Here is a 16,652-nt window from a genome sequence, read left to right on the forward strand (position 1 = left end):
AAAATGATTCAAACAAGAGAGTTGATTTCATTGCAGTCAGACAGTATCACTACAGCCAACTAGTTAAACCCGATGATTTTAAATGAGGATAGGCTAGGCAAAAGTGAATGAACAGGAGAAAAGGGAGATATATGTGCCCTACCTGCCATATATTAGCCACAATTAAAACATCTTATTTTCAAAAAACACACAGTTTACAGCTTACTCTTCAGAACCATAACTAAACTGTATACAAGATACTGAAGGAGCTAAGTGTCCCAGAAAATGTCCTCAGCAGGGTGATCATAGATGTGATGAAGAACATTGTATGTATTCATCACCATCTCTAGCTGAGAGGTAATATAGTTATTTTATTTTTAAATCAGGCTGAACGAATGTTGTTATTGCTCTATTTCAAGAGAATGGGAAATCAAATATTTTTTTCTCTCAGAAATAATTATTGGAACTTCAAGATTACGGTACCTTATTTTAAATAGCAACCATCTTACTTTGTATCAATCTTGTTTAGCACAAAATTTGATATTCTAGACCCTTGTGGTCACCTGGAATTCCAGGCAGTGAAAAATAACATTTAGTTTTCTTAACTCTTTTAAGAATGGTATATACAAGGAGGGCGTACCTAGGAAGACCAACTGTTTAGAATGTGGTATGGTGAAAAAGACCAAGGCATTCAAGGTATATTTTTCATATCACCTTTCAAAAATCTATAACTTAGGTTGTAAAGGTCTCTTCACAATTCTTCTTTTTTTTCAAACCTTGAGAAAACAACCCTTTTTTCTTATGACATTTAAAGAGGCAACTTGAATAACATTACTATTTTAATATAAAAACTATTTTACATATACAGTAGATTACACTGAAGATGTCTGATAAATGTAGAAATGAATTATCTCAAGCTTCTATACTGAGCAAAATTTATCCATGGCAAATTTAATATTTCTGTTCCATATATCATTTTCCTTAGTATCATGAAATTGGTTAGAGTTTGGATTGAAAGTAATTTACAAAATGTTGTTATTATCAACTTGCCCTGAACTCTCCAGAAAAAAAGAAGAAACAACAGCACAGCAATAAGCACATATTATTTGCCTACACTTTCTAGGCAGACACAAAATCTCTGGAATAACACCAATACACACCTACAAAATAACACACTAAAATTGACTCAATGATGTTTTAAAATGTTTCCATTTGCCTTCCACACTTACAAAAATGCATTTACAAATATGTTTTGCACTGCACACACCATGGCATTTGGTAGACACAGTTCTTGATATTTTCATAACTCCTGTGCTACTGCATGAACAACATGCATTTTACCTTTCTTCCTGGTAGTTTAGCAACTTATATAGGTCCTCAAAAATCATCATTTGATGGTCTAACAGATGCTGATTTCTCCTTCTCCCGGAATCATTCTTTGAACACAGACATCATTAGTTGCTGAGACATGAAACTGGTAACTTGGCATGACTTTGAAACCATGTTTAGTCCAGTATTCTTCGTTTAAGATGTATACATTCGATATCATTCTGCAAAATATATTAAATGCCACTTTTTTCCAATATTTTATCGTACGCCGCTTGTTGAGGTAACTATACAACATCATATAATTACTGTCAATCCCTCTCAAATGTATTGTAGTTGGAGAGCATTCATGGTTTCATTGTCACAGTTTCATGCCCATTCTTTCTATTTATTTTATTTTAATCACTTATTTCCATTTATGTAGACAATAAAATTACAAAAATTTCTGGGATTTCCGCTCCCTATAAGCCAAACTGATAACATTGCCTTTCCTCATGTATATCTTCCTTCCTACATTTAGTTTTTGTGACAGTTTTGGAACACCTTTCCTATTATGCCTCAGAGTGTGCTGGTAAAATGTATGTTTATTCTGAAAATGCAGTAATTAGCAAGAGGAACACTTGAAAAAATTTGTCTGTGAATATCAATCAAAAAATCAATCAATACTGATCTGCATGTAGGGCAGTCGCAGGTGGCAGATTCCCTATCTGTTGTTTTCCTAGCCTTTTCTTCAATGATTTCAATGAGATTGGAAATTTATTGAACATCTCCCTTGGTTAGTTATTCCAGTCCCTAACTCCCCTTCCTATAAATGAATATTTGCCCCAATTTGTCCTCTTGAATTCCAACTTCATCTTCATAATGTGATCTTTCCTACTTTTATAAACGCCACTCAAACTTATTCGTCTACTAATGTCATTCCACGACATTTCTCCACTGACAGCGCGGAACATACCGCATAATCGAGCAGCTCGCCTCCTTTCTCCCAAGTCTTCCCAGCCCAAACTTTGCAACATTTTTGTAACGCTACTCTTTTGTCGGAAATCACCCAGAACAAATCGAGCTGCTTTTCTTTGGATTTTTTCCAGTTCTTGAATCAAGTAATCCTGGTGAAGGTCCCATACACTGGAACCATACTGTAGTTGGGGTCTTACCAGAGACTTATATGCCCTCTCCTTTACCTCTTTACCACAACCCCATATGCAGAGATCTGTACCCTTTATTAACAATCACACTTATGTGATTACCCCAATGAAGGTCTTTTCTTATATTAACACCTAGGTACTTACAATGATCCCCAAAGGGAACCTTCACCCCATCAACGCAGTAATTAAAACTGAGAGGACTTTTCCTATTTGAGAAAATAACAACCTGACCTTTAACCGCGTTTATCATCATACCATTGCCTACTGTCCATCTCACAACATTATCGAGGTCATTTTGCAGTTGCTCACAATCTTGTAACTTATTTATTACTCTATACAGAATAACACCATCCGCAAAAAGCCTTACTTCTAATTCCACTCCTTTACTCATATCATTCATATATATAAGAAAACATGAAGGTCCAATAATACTGCCTTGAGGGTCAGATAAAGCTTCGCCTACTCTAATTCTCTGAGATTTATTTTCTAGAAATATAGCAACCCATTCAGTCAGTAGCGTAGCCAGGATTTCAGTTTGGAGTGGGCCCACTCATCCAGAATTTTATTTTGATAGGTGTCCAAACTTCCAGAGTTTAGGTGGTGTAGAATAACTAAAAAGGAAATTAGTGTCCTTGGATCCAAGTAAAAGTGGTGGATTCGTGCGAATTCCGCAAGCTAATAGTAATCTTCTTTTTCTTCTTTCTACATCCCCCCCCCACGGTTTTCCCACATCTGTGGGGTCGCGGGTGCAAACTGTGCCGCACATGTGGATTTGGCCCTGTTTTACGGCCGGATGACTTCTCCACGCCAACTCTATATGGAGGACAAACGCCTAGTCCCCGAGAAGAATTAATTAGACGCGATTAAAATCCCCGACCCGGCCGGGAATCGAACCCGGGACCCTTTGAACCGAAGGCCTCAACACTGATTGTTCATTCAGGCAATGAGTCGGACTCCGGAAGCTAATATTAATATACGTTATATGTTATATAAAATGCTTAACCCGCGAGTGGTCGCTAGCCAAAATGTAACGTGAGTGGCCGTGCGTGAGACTTTCTCTCACATTAAAATAAATATGACATTTTTCAGTTTTGTGGGGCGTAAGGCTGAAATTTACCGCTGAAATCAAACGCAAGTTCTACCTTATATATTTTAGATAAAACATGAAATAAAGAAAATGAAATGGCGTATGGCTTTTAGTGCAGGGAGTGTCCGAGGACAAGTTCGGCTCGCCAGGTGCAGGTTTCTTGATTTGACTCCCGTAGGCGACCTGCGCATTGTGATGAGGATGAAATGATGATGAAGACGACACATACACTCAGCCCCCGTGCTCGTGAAATTAACCAATTATGGTTAAAATTCCCGACCCTGCCGGAATCGAACCCGGGACCCCTGTGACCAAAGGCCAGCACGCTAACCATTTAGCCATGGAGCCGGACATAAATATGAAATGATTAGCTGTTTATTAAAGACACAAATTGCTACTTAAAATAACATATGCGATGTACATAAAAATAACTTCCGTGCTGGAGTTGTAAAAAAATAAAATCTCACACATGCATTATATCTAGTAATATTTACGTAAAAAGCAAGGTTTCTGAACACAATAACAATTTAAGAAACAAGAAGTGCTATAATACAAATACTAACGCGTACAACAGGAGTAAGTTTTCCGCTCCACTTCAACATAACACCAACGCCATTGGTCGTGCGATGAGAGTAACTCTCACGCAGTGCACACGGTCATATCGGAACCTTTGTTCTGACTAGGGGAGGGGGTGCTTACCCTTCAAATGTGAATCGCTCTACTCACTACAGTTATAAACTCAACTAGAAGAGGGAACAGTCACCTCCCTTTCATCACTGTGAAGTAATATCACAATAAAAAATAATGTGAGAGAAAATCTCTTATAGCGACCACTCGCGGATTAATAAAAGTAGACTCGTTAAAACTCCTGGGGTGTCTGGACTCCTTGGACGACAATCCCCCGCCCCCGGCTACCTCTGTCACTCCCATCCCAACATAATTGCAGCATTTCATATATTCCCAGTACCGGTACAAGTGAAATGAATGCAAGAATAAACAGTGTGAGTAAGTATACAATATTCTGGATTAGAATAAATACGGTAATGTTATTATAATAATGGTCATGTGATAAGCAATAAAGAAGTGACATTTTATACAAATAATGCAGCAAGGATATACACACACACACGTCGAATACAGGTTTCTCGCCTTCTTGTCCATGGCTAGATGATGAAGCCAAGAGAATGATGGACCACCGTGACTCGTTATTTCGACATTATAAACAAACCCTAGATCACACAGACTTCGAATCTTACTGCATCTTAAAACATCGCACAAAGCAATTAATCAGAAATAAGAAATGTATATATTTCCGGAATTTAGCTTAGAACTTAAATTCTAATCGCGCATGTGACCAACTTAGAGCTCTGGGAATAGGAAAGCATCAACAGAGACAGACGATTTCTGACATTCTACTTGACGAACTGAACGATTACTTTAGTAGAATAAATATTCAACCTACCCCAATTAACTGCACCGACTCACCGCCTTCCCCTCCAGCCAACCCACCATTCACATTTCACAGTGTCACAGAAAATCTGGTTGAAAAGGCTTTGCATTCCATTAAATCAAAGGCTACAGGTGTAGATGATGTTCCCATTACTTTTATAGATAACATTATGAGTGCTGTCCTGCCTATACTACTGACGCACATACTGAACTACTGTTTACTAAACGGAAATTTCCCTACTGTCTGGAAAACGGCCAATATTATACCGGTATCTAAGAGTTTAAACCCACAATCACCCTCTGACTATCGTCCCATGTCTATACTCCCTGCGCTTTCTAAAGCCTTTGAACGTTTAATATACGAGCAAGTTCTGGAATACCTAAATCAAAATGCTCTTTTGGACCCTTTGCAATCTGGTTTTAAGAAGGGTCACAGTACGGCGACAGCACTTTTGAAGGTTACTGAAGGCATTAGAAACGCTATGGACAAACGACTGCTCACTATACTTATCCTTCTTGACTTCAGTAGCGCCTTTGACAATATAGTAATTCCGACTATGATAGAGAAAATGAAACTGCTAAATTTCGACCTGGCTGCGCTTTAGGTTTTTAGTTCTTTCTTTAGTAACCGTCAACAGCGTGTAATAGTAAACGACAAGGCCTCTAAATGGAGAATGAAACTTAGTGTTTCCCCACAGGGCAGTATTCCTGGGCCTCTAATTTTCTGTATTTATATCAATGACATCCATCTGTGACAGGAAATAACACACACCACCCCTATGCTGACGATCTTCAAATATGTCGACATTGCAAGACAAGATATTAACAATGACCTCCGACGACTCAATATATATGCACAACGAAACACTCTTATACTAAACTGCACAAAATCTCAGGCAAACATAATTGGATCACGAAAATTACTGAGCTGCTCAAACAATGTCGGAATCCCGCCTATTCTACTGAATGGTAACATTATTCCCTACAGTAAAACGGTTAAAAATCTCGGCGTAATGATGAATGAAACAGTTGATTGGTCTGATTACATGAAAGAAATACTTAAAAAGATTTGTGGAGTGCTTCACCCTCTTAAACGGCAGAGGGATGTATTTCCATTTGAGCTACAGGCCAAACTCATACAGACCCTCATTCTCCCTATTCTTGATTATTGCGACGTTGTTTTAGTTGACATGACGACAGAAGAAACACTTAAACTTCAACGAGCACTGAATTCCTGCCTGCGATTTATTTACAATATCAGGTACGATGTTCATATCACCCCATACTATCAGGCTGTCTCATGGCTGATGTCTGATAAACGTCGGCAGCTACACACTTTAACGATGGTGTTTAGAATGGTAACTGAAAGTCAGCCACTGTATATTTCTTCTAAATTCATCTTTTTATCATCACTTCACAACTTAAATACACGTTCTAGATTCATTCTTTCTATTCCACTGCACCCCACAAATAAAGTTAATAGATCATTTGTGGCGGCTATCCCCAGATTATGGAATTCCCTGCCAGCTCAGGTCAGAGAAACTATTTTTTTTAAATCACGATTTAAGGTCACCTTCCGAGACTACCATCTGAGGACAGCTGACTTAATGGTTGAATATGAATGTGTGCGTGCCTGAGGATTAGTCATTTTAAGAGTTTTTAATATTAATTAGTTTTAATATTAATTTAGTAATATATTTAAATTTATTTTCAATTCTCTTTATTTTCAATTCTATTAATTTATGTAGTTTTCACTATTTTAAGTATCTCAGTATTTTATTTATTATTCTGAGTAGCATGTGGTTAAGTATACGAGAGGGCCTGGAGCCCCAACTTCGCCACTGTACAGAAGGCAATAATAAATAAATAAATAAATAAATAAATAAATATAGAATGTAAAGCGTATGGGTATATATTTTGTTAGTTGGTAAAGAAAAATTTCACGTCACAACATATGCTAGGTAGGGTTTACCTTGTCCTATTAGATTAACTCGCGGTTAGGGCCGCGCAGCTGTGAGCTTGCATACGGGATAGTGGATTCGAACCCCACTGTCGGCAGCCCTGAAAATGACTCCATGTGGTTTCCTATTTTCACACCAAGAAAATGCTGGGGCTGTACCTTAATTAAGGCCACGACCGCTTCCTTCCCACTCCTAGGCCTTTTCTGTCCCACCGTCGCCAGAAGACCTATCTGTGTCGGTGCGACGTAAAGCAAATTGTTAATTACTTTCCCTCACAAGCCTGGGATACAGAATATAGTACCGTAGTATAAAGTTACAGGTTCTTGACGCTAATATTCGTATGTATAATTTTTATTAACGCGCCATAACCAACGACGCGGAGCTGTTGCCATTTCAACACCGTTTTGAAGAATGTCACCTCCATAAGGCAACACATACGTAAGCAAAACACTCCGAATGTACAAGAAGTCATGGGGTAGTAAGGTCAACCCACTAGTCAGTGGAATAGGACGCTATGACGTCGACCTATACACCAAATACCCCACACCGAAACACATTCTGTTCAGGCACAGGGCCAGGAGGGCGGGGGCCCAAAACCGCCCTCGCTCCTAAACTGACACCAACTCAATACACCGCACCACTTAACAATATGCACACACACCACAAAACCTGTATATATGTACATGCTTGTCTACTACCTACATCCTTGTCCTAGATTATGTTATTAATATGTTACAGATTTAGTCAAGCGAGGGAGGATTGAGAGAAGAAATACAACACAGCCATGAAAGAGACGATCCAATCCAACCTCGCCCCCACCAGCGACAAAGGTGTGGACGAAAAACCCACGCCTGCTAATACCACTAACTATTAATCTACTAATTCTACTAATTGTAATTGTACTTGTTCTACAGGACACGAGAGCGGAAAAGCGGCCCGCACTTTAATTAAGGCATAAGCTCTGTATTTTCATGGTGTAAAAATGGGAAATCGCAGAAAACCATCTTCAGGGCTGCCGATTGTGAAACTCGAACCTACTATCTCCCAATTGCAAGCTCAAAACTGCACACCTGTACTTGCACGGCCAACTCGCTTGGTACAGTGAGATTTAAGCCCACCATCTCCTGAAAACAAATTCACATCTTCGGGACCCAAACCGCGTTGCCAACTTGCTTAATAAGTTGGTTAGAGACCTCAGTTTTAGCATTCAACAGATTAAAACAGACGAACGAGGAAAATACATTTCCTTCTCTGCCCCAGCAACTTCCGAATTTTCACTTAGATACCACCGAATTTCATAAATAACAACATACGAATTTTGACTCATAGTGGAAACAGCCAATGTAGTTCAAATTTATTGAACAGTTGCCCTCTCGAACGGCCTGAACTTCTCAATTTGGCGGTCCCGTTCTCACTGGTATCTTGTCGCTGCTGAAGTTAGCGAATCACATTGCTTCACTGGCGAATTCTAATCGGCTTTGCAAAGCGGTGTTGCTAAAGCTGCACATTGCCTAAGAGAGAGCACCGAGTAAAGAAACATAGGAGGGATTTGAGCACGGACATCCGGACCTCCGAGTTGACAGAACCACGCCTAAGTAGGTACGCTACAGTGACACCGGCTGGAATCCACGGTGTGTTTGCGTTTATTGCTGGTTTCTTGGCATGGCTATCAAGCCCATCTAAGCCACCCGCAGCTTTAACAACATCGTCGCACAAAGCCCATTTGAATTCACCACGATGGGATCAGATTAGCTAACTTCAGCAGCTGATAAAATGACAGTGGCACGAGATATCGAATTATTCTTTTCAAATTATTTATCAGTATGACCAACTCTCTAATGCTCATGTACTCGATTCACGTTGTTTCCGACCATCCTGTATACATGTGTTTCATTGACTACAGTAAAGCGTCAGATTGTGTGGAACATGAAAATCTTCAGCAATGTCTCAGGTAGATGGGTGTCCCGGTACGTCTGAAGTAACTTATGAGATCACTTTATATGAATCAAGAGGCAATCGTCAGGATTGGTATTGAGGTAAGACAGGATTTCAGCTTATCTCCAGATTTATTCAATTTATATGCTGAATTGAGTAAGGAAATGCAACCTAAGAGATTCTGGCGTAAGTGTAAAAGTTGGAGGCACGAATAATAATCACCTTCATTATGCCGATAACTACCCTTCTGGCCTACAGCCTTGAAGATCTGGAATATCTCTTTCTGAAGATTAGGTAAGCAATTGATAGGGAATTTTCCACCTGGGCAACAGTCCTAATTGTAGATCAGTGGTGACTGAAAAATCAGTCAAGCAGAAAGTGAAAAGGCTGACTGACCTATATCTAAATACCAAGAAATCAAAAATCCTGAAAACAGAGTTGAATGATATCAATGCCTTCAAAATTAACAAATAAAGCATAGAAAGGTCCAAAGTTTGAACCTGAAATTAAGCATCGCATAGTCCTTGGCCATATTGCCATACTAAGTCTGAACAAGTTACGAAGCATTGCAACAAAGTCCTGCGTAGACAATCTCATTGTCTTCTCCATTACAAGCTATGGCTGAGTAACGCGTATGATGAAGAAAGCGACAAAACGATTATATATATCTTCGAATTGTGGTGCTGGAGAAGAGTTCTGTGCATTCCATTGACCGCAAAAATCACAAATCAAGTCGTCTTTGACCACATCAGATCAAGGTTGTCTCAGGCAAAATAACAAAACACCAAGTCTTACTGTATAATTCAGCCATGTAAGATGTGCTGGTTCACTGGAGTCATAAATTATGCTGCAAGCAGTGATGTACGATAGCAAGGTCACCCAAGATTCTACTAGATAGAACCATCAAAGCAGACACCAAAATGAGAACGGAACAACAGAAAGAAGCAGTGGAAGATGAGCAGCTTGGCGAAACATGAAACTCCATAAAGCCAACCTCGTCTGAAAAGATAAGTGACGATGAATATTTGTGTTTTCATGTTTGTTCTAGTCTCCTCATCCTCTTCCTCCCTCTTCCCACACTGACGCCATTGTGTTAACTTATTATATGTTCTTATTCCCGTCATTCTACCTATGACTTGTTGTATCAGTAGTTTGTTCCTTCCATTATATTAAAATAAATGCTTAGAAAAGTAGAGAGACTATCAAAAGCAAGTAAAACCTATGTATTACACTATACATTTAGAGCTGTTTAACATTACTCAGCAGAGAGAGGTCTTGTTACCTTATTTCCTGAATTGACCCTGTATTAAATAGTGCCTTAGGTCTGGTATCACCTTGTATCATGAATGGATGATATTCAAATATTGTCCAAGACATAATAATAATAATAATAATAATAATAATAATAATAATAATAATAATAATAATAATAATAATAATAATAATAATAATAATAATACTTTATTAACGGTAATACCATTTTACACAACAATAAGAAAAATACGAGGGTTGGGGCAAAAGTCATGGCAATTATTTTTTCTCGAAGATACCTGTTCGGTTGGAAAATGTGACATATACAGACGAAAGGACAAAGTGTTAGCTACATGTGTGGACAATGAATAGCACTGAAATATCGTAACACACTAATTTATTATCGTCGTATACAGGGAAACATGGCCTTCCCGGTGCAAAAGAATGACAACACAGTACACATAGACATGACAAACCTGGGCCTAAAGACCCTCAAAGTAGTCCCCTGCTACTGACACGACACGCTGCCAAAGATGTGGGAGGCGCTGAATACCATCTGCCTCAGCATTTGCCGCACCATGTGTGAACCGGGTCACCTGTTGGCGCACAGCATTAGCAATATCCTCCCGTGTTACAAACCGCCTATCACGTAGTGGTTCCTTAATATTTCGAATTAGATCAAAGTCACAGGGCGAAATGTCGGGAGAGTACGGTGGGTGCTCCAATTTTTTCCATCCCCAACGTCGCAGTAGCTGTGTACACACTCTGCTTTATGTGGTTTTGTACAGTCGTGCAGGATTATTGCACTGTTCACAAGATCCGGACGTTTCTCCCGAACGCCACGTCGTACCTGTCGCACCAGGAAGTCCCTGTAATATTGTGCGCTCACGGTTCTGACATGTGGAACAAAGTGCCAAACAATGACACCCCTGACGTCATACGCGACGATCACCATCAATTTGACTGGGGAAGGATTCTGACGGACCTTCTGCCTCCTTGGTGATCCAGCATGTCGCCACTCCGCGGACTGACGTTTCAGTTCTGGTTCGTAAGCCCTGACCCAAAATTCATCGATGGCGATTATTCGTGACAAGAATTGATCGCCATCCTGTTGCCAGCGTGCAAGGTGGTCGGAGCACATTGCATAGCGTACCCACTTTTGAACTTCCGTCAGTGCATGCGGTACCCACTGCGATGCGATATCCTGTGGACGGTTCGTTTCTCGATGCCACTTGCCTTCTCTAACTCCAGTAACGTCCATCGTCTGTCTTCATCCTGGAGCTGCCAGATGACGGCACGTGCCACGTCGGTCCGCACACTGACAGGTCGTCCCGAACGTTGCTCATCGCTGGTTGACACACGTCCTTGCTGAAACTTTCCTACCCACCTTGCTACTGTATGGTATGGTAGGCAATTATTCCCAAGGGCTTCCACTAATTCACTGTGACATTCCATCGCATTTCTCCCTCGGAGAACGGCTATATTGATGTAGTGCGCTGCTCAACATCTCGCACGACACTCACCAACTGACTGATTTCACAGCCCTCCCTGTGCTACTACCAGCTATCAGAGAGCCATCTGTTGTTCTGCATACACACTATGCCCGCAGAACTTCCACACGACACATATACGTTTGTGATCCGTTCACATATCTACAAGAAAAAACGAGTTGCCATGACTTTTGCCCCAATCCTCGTAAACAAAACAAAACACACTAAAAAGAAATTTCGGTGGAGCATAAATAGAAATATATGTACAGATATATACACAGGTTATATTACAACCACATAAAAGTAATAGTCGATTCTGGAGATTATGTAAGTGATTTCTAAATGTTGACAATAAGCAGTTAAATATATCAATATCCACTTTGTTTAGAGTTAGTTCTGTGCCAATTTGTAGCCAATGTATTCTTGAACCTCGTGCGTCTGTCTGGTACATGTATGTTAAATTTTCCAAGGACTTGTGAACAATTCACCAAGGCATGAAGCAATTTCAAAATGAAGAGTGTGTCCGGGAAATCACGGCGTTGTGACAGACTATGCAGATTTAAAGACTGTTGTAGGGCTGTATAATCAACATCTTGAGAATGCTGCTATGAATGAATATAAACGAACAAATTTATGTTGTACTGAATCTAATCTCTGAATTGAGGTCTGATGAGAAGGGTTCCATACAGGTTTACAGTATTCTAGTATAGGGCGTACCATAGATACAGCAATATACAGGTAGCTAAGTTTGAAAATTCTATGGAATATCTAGTAATGCAACCCAATCTTTGCAATGATTTCTTACAAATATTTTCAATATGTTCATTTAATGATAGGTTATAACTGGATTAAACACCAAAGTCATTAACTTGTAAAACGGGAGCTAGAATGTTATCACTATATTTGTACTGAAATGATATTTTCTTCTTGCTTTTAAATACGATATTATTTTACATTTTTCATGATAAAGTTTCAACCCATTTCGAATACAGTACTTTTTCAGATGATGTAAATCATCTTGAAATTTTAAACAATCAAGTGGAGAGTTAATTTGCATAAAATGTTTGCATCGTCAGCAAACAAAAGCAATTCAGAATTCTTAAGTATATTTTTAATGTCAGATATGTAGAGAGCAAAAAGTAAGGGCGCAAGGTGGGACCCTTGAGGAACTCCACACTGGTAACAATAATAGGCGCGGGAAAATGTTTCCTTATTTTAACAATCTGCAAGCAATTTTTGAGATACGATTCAAACCAGAAGAGGAGAGGCCCATTAATTCCGTAACCTGTTAATTCTTGCAGCAAGATATCGTGGTCAACAGTGACAAAAGCTTTCCAGAAGTCTGCATAAATGCAGTCCACCTGACGATAATGGAGTAGCCACGTGCTCCACACATATATCAGCTGCAATACAAGAATATGACTGGTCAGTTGTTGACGGTAGGCCCAACTACGTACAATTTACAGACGATAGTGGAATAAAATACCATTTTCAAACACATCTTCATGCATAGAGCATTTGAAGGCTTTTATTACAGATGACTTTATTCCGATGTTATGTGTACAAACGAACTTGTATGCTGATCAATTCATAAGCAACACTCCTAGGCCAATGGCAAAGCATACTCGATTTCAGAATAAGCTTTTAGGATTGTGGATGCTCACTGGTATTTAAAAAATGCAATTATCCTTGTAGTGGTCACAGATTACTGCCACCCCAATTTTCAATGATACAATGTCAAGGAACAGATTTGAACTGATTTCTAAATTCCTTCATTTCAATAATAATGCAACACAAGACAATAGCCCTGACAGGCTATATCAAGTTAGGTTACTGAGGGACCTTTTTTTCAATCTCTTTAGGACTATGTACACCCACAGACAGAAATTAGCGCTTGGCGAAGGAATGTTGGCATGGCGTGGATGTTTGTCATTTCGGGTATACAGTCCAGGCAAACTAACTAGGTACGGTATTATGATTTGGTTGTTGTGAGGTGCCACTGGATAAATTTGTAACTTTCAAATTTATTATGGGCTTTCCGGATCACTACAGAATACTTTCACTTCAATCTTGGAACCATGTGAGGGGAAGGGTTGCCACATCTACATGGACAATTTTTATAACAGTGTCAAACTAACCCAGGTATTGTTACTAAAGTAGTTCAGTGTCGTTGACACCGTTAGGCAAAAGGCAAAACTGTAAATTGCCAAAGGAACTAATTGAAGTTTCCAAAACACTAAACCAAGGAGAAATGTCTTTCAACGGCATAACGACATCCTCGTGCAGTCATGGAAAGAAAGCATGTTGTGAACATGATTTCAACGCTTAACACAACACAAATGGCAGAAACCGTAACCAGGAACGGCAAGGTGGTGAAGAAACCAGAAACTGCCAGTGATTATATTTGTCACATGCATGGTGTGGATAATGCTAACCTACACATGGCTTACTACCCATTCGTTAGGAAGTCAAAGAAATGAACCAAAAAAGCTTTCATGTATTTATTAATGTCCACAATATGCAATGCACATGGATTACATAAACTTCAGAATTCTAGAATAAAACTCATTCATTTTATTCAGAATTTGATAGAATTTCTTGATTCAACTGCACCAGAAGAAGAGCAAGCTACAGGCAGTTATGAATGTGGAAAAATAAAAGTCGCTATATCACCAGGTGCAACTTGAACAGGGGAGGAGCTCTGAACTGAATAAGGAGTTTTCTGTATTCTGCGGGCGGGGAAGTCCTCAACACCGATTCGACGCGTCCCAATGGTTAACAGGGGCTCTTGATGAGAGTGGTGCTTGCATTCGCGGATCGACTGAGGACATGATATGGTCGCAGCAGCTATATCATTATTGTTGATACAAAGACTGATTCGTCGACTTTGTATCGGCAAACAGCTGCATCGTATTGTGACATCCTTGGATGTTGGGATACGATGTGGCTACTGCGCAATGAGGAAGGCTATGGAAACTATCTCTCTAGTACATAAATAATCATGATATTGTCACAGCAAGATGTACAGCCTACTGATCATGAGGCGCGTAACCCAAGATCCGGCAGGGGAAGGAATGAGGCTTCTCAGGTCGTCATCCAGCGAAATCCTCAAAAGAATGAATCGATGAACATTGGGACATGGAATGTAAGAACCTTATTAGAGGCATGGAAACTGAAAGAAGAAAAAATGTAATGAATGAGAAAGGCATGGATGTTCTGGGGTTGTGTGAAATCAGATGGCCAGGGGATGGCGATTTCTACAGTGATGATTTCAGAATGACCTACAGTGGCAGCACAAATGGAGGGAGTAATGGCGTAGGACTTGTGCTTAGAAGCAAAGGGACAAGAAATGTGATGAACACCTATCACGTAAATGAAAGGATTCTAGTTGTAAAAATCAAAACAAATCCCAGGAACATAGTTGTTGTTCAAGCGTACTTTCCCACGTCGAACAGCTTAAATGAAGAAATTAAAGAAATGTATGAAAATATTGACCAAATACGGAATCTGACAAAGGAATTAGATAATGTAATAATTTTGGGAGATTTTAATGCTATTGTTGAAAGTCATCCAGGTCGATAAGGAATTGGGAAGTTCGGACTGGGTATCAGGAACAATCGAGGAAAGTGCCTACTTGATTTCTGTGATCAGTACAATATGATCGTGACAAATACGTTATTTGGTGTACCATTACGGCGACCAATGGAATAAACCTGGTGAATTGTTGAGTATATTGGAATTTCCAGATTGTCTATATAAATTTCTGTCAAAATTACAGAAATAGGGGTTCCCATAGGGAGTCGTTTCTGCAGATAAATTATATTATTAAATATAAAATTACTATTATTGGGAACGAACTTCAGAATATGTAAAAATTCTTCTATTTCAAGTCTTCTTAAAAGGTTATGTTTGTTTAGGTTATCTTTAACTAGGTTAATGGTTGTTGATAGCAAGCTCTGATTCACCTACTGTAGATAAGACTGCATGAGAATAAAGAGGCTGCTGGATACACAAGTATGTCACCACTTTATTGACAACATTGTTTGCAGCAAGTCATTCCATCTTTTTCTGGTAACAACCCTTGCAGTATCCTCGTACCTTCCTGCAATCTCAATGTTGAAATTGCTATGATTGCTAAAGACATCTTTTTCTTGAAGCAATGTTTACTTTAAAACCTAACTCTAAATTTCAGAAAGAGGAATCTTAAGAATACTGACCAGGAATAGAAACTAAATTCTAAGCTAGTTTCTATTAGTATAAAAAGTGAAATTCAATTTATTTATAAAAAGAAGGTCACTCTTAATGGTAGGCTGTACTATGCCCACTTAGTTACTTCTCTTCTACTAGCTCCATTAGAATGGGATTCATTCCAGAACCAAATTAATCAAAAACTTTTCCGAATACTTTCCAAGAAACACAACATTTTGAATTAGAAACTTGGAAACCTTAAAGCATCCAACGAAACAAACAATGAAATCAATTGTCCATTGAACACCATTCACATTTTTCAGCCCCGATTAAAAATCGCATTCATTTACCTTTAAGCACAACAGAATGTGATATCCTCAACAAAGGTACCAAATATAATCAGTCATGATTGTCTGAAATGTTTTAAAGAGTCACACAAGAAAGCGTTATAAATGATTTTGAGTTGCAAAGTCACAGTGCCATTTTCACCTACTCTGCAGCAAGCATTCTCAAGACAATCATGTAGGTCATGGAAGGCTACATCAACAAAAGGATTTTAAATATTATAAAACATATGATTTTCTACGCTGTAATTTCATGAATAAATCTGTTTCACATGAACATGTACTCCTATAAACTATTTCCTACTTACTCCTTGCCAAATGCTCATTGGTAATTTTCATATGTTGTCAATGAATGTTGTCATTCTTTTTATATGCTCATGTTTATGCTAAATTTATTAGGTTAAACATCTCTTATCAGGCCAAACGAATAGGTATCAGGGATAGAATTTAGAAGGAATCGGTGTGGCCTATTGATAAGGTACAATATCAGCATTTGC

Source organism: Anabrus simplex, chromosome 4 (assembly GCF_040414725.1).
Source record: "Anabrus simplex isolate iqAnaSimp1 chromosome 4, ASM4041472v1, whole genome shotgun sequence".
Taxonomy (NCBI): Eukaryota; Metazoa; Arthropoda; class Insecta; order Orthoptera; family Tettigoniidae; genus Anabrus; species Anabrus simplex.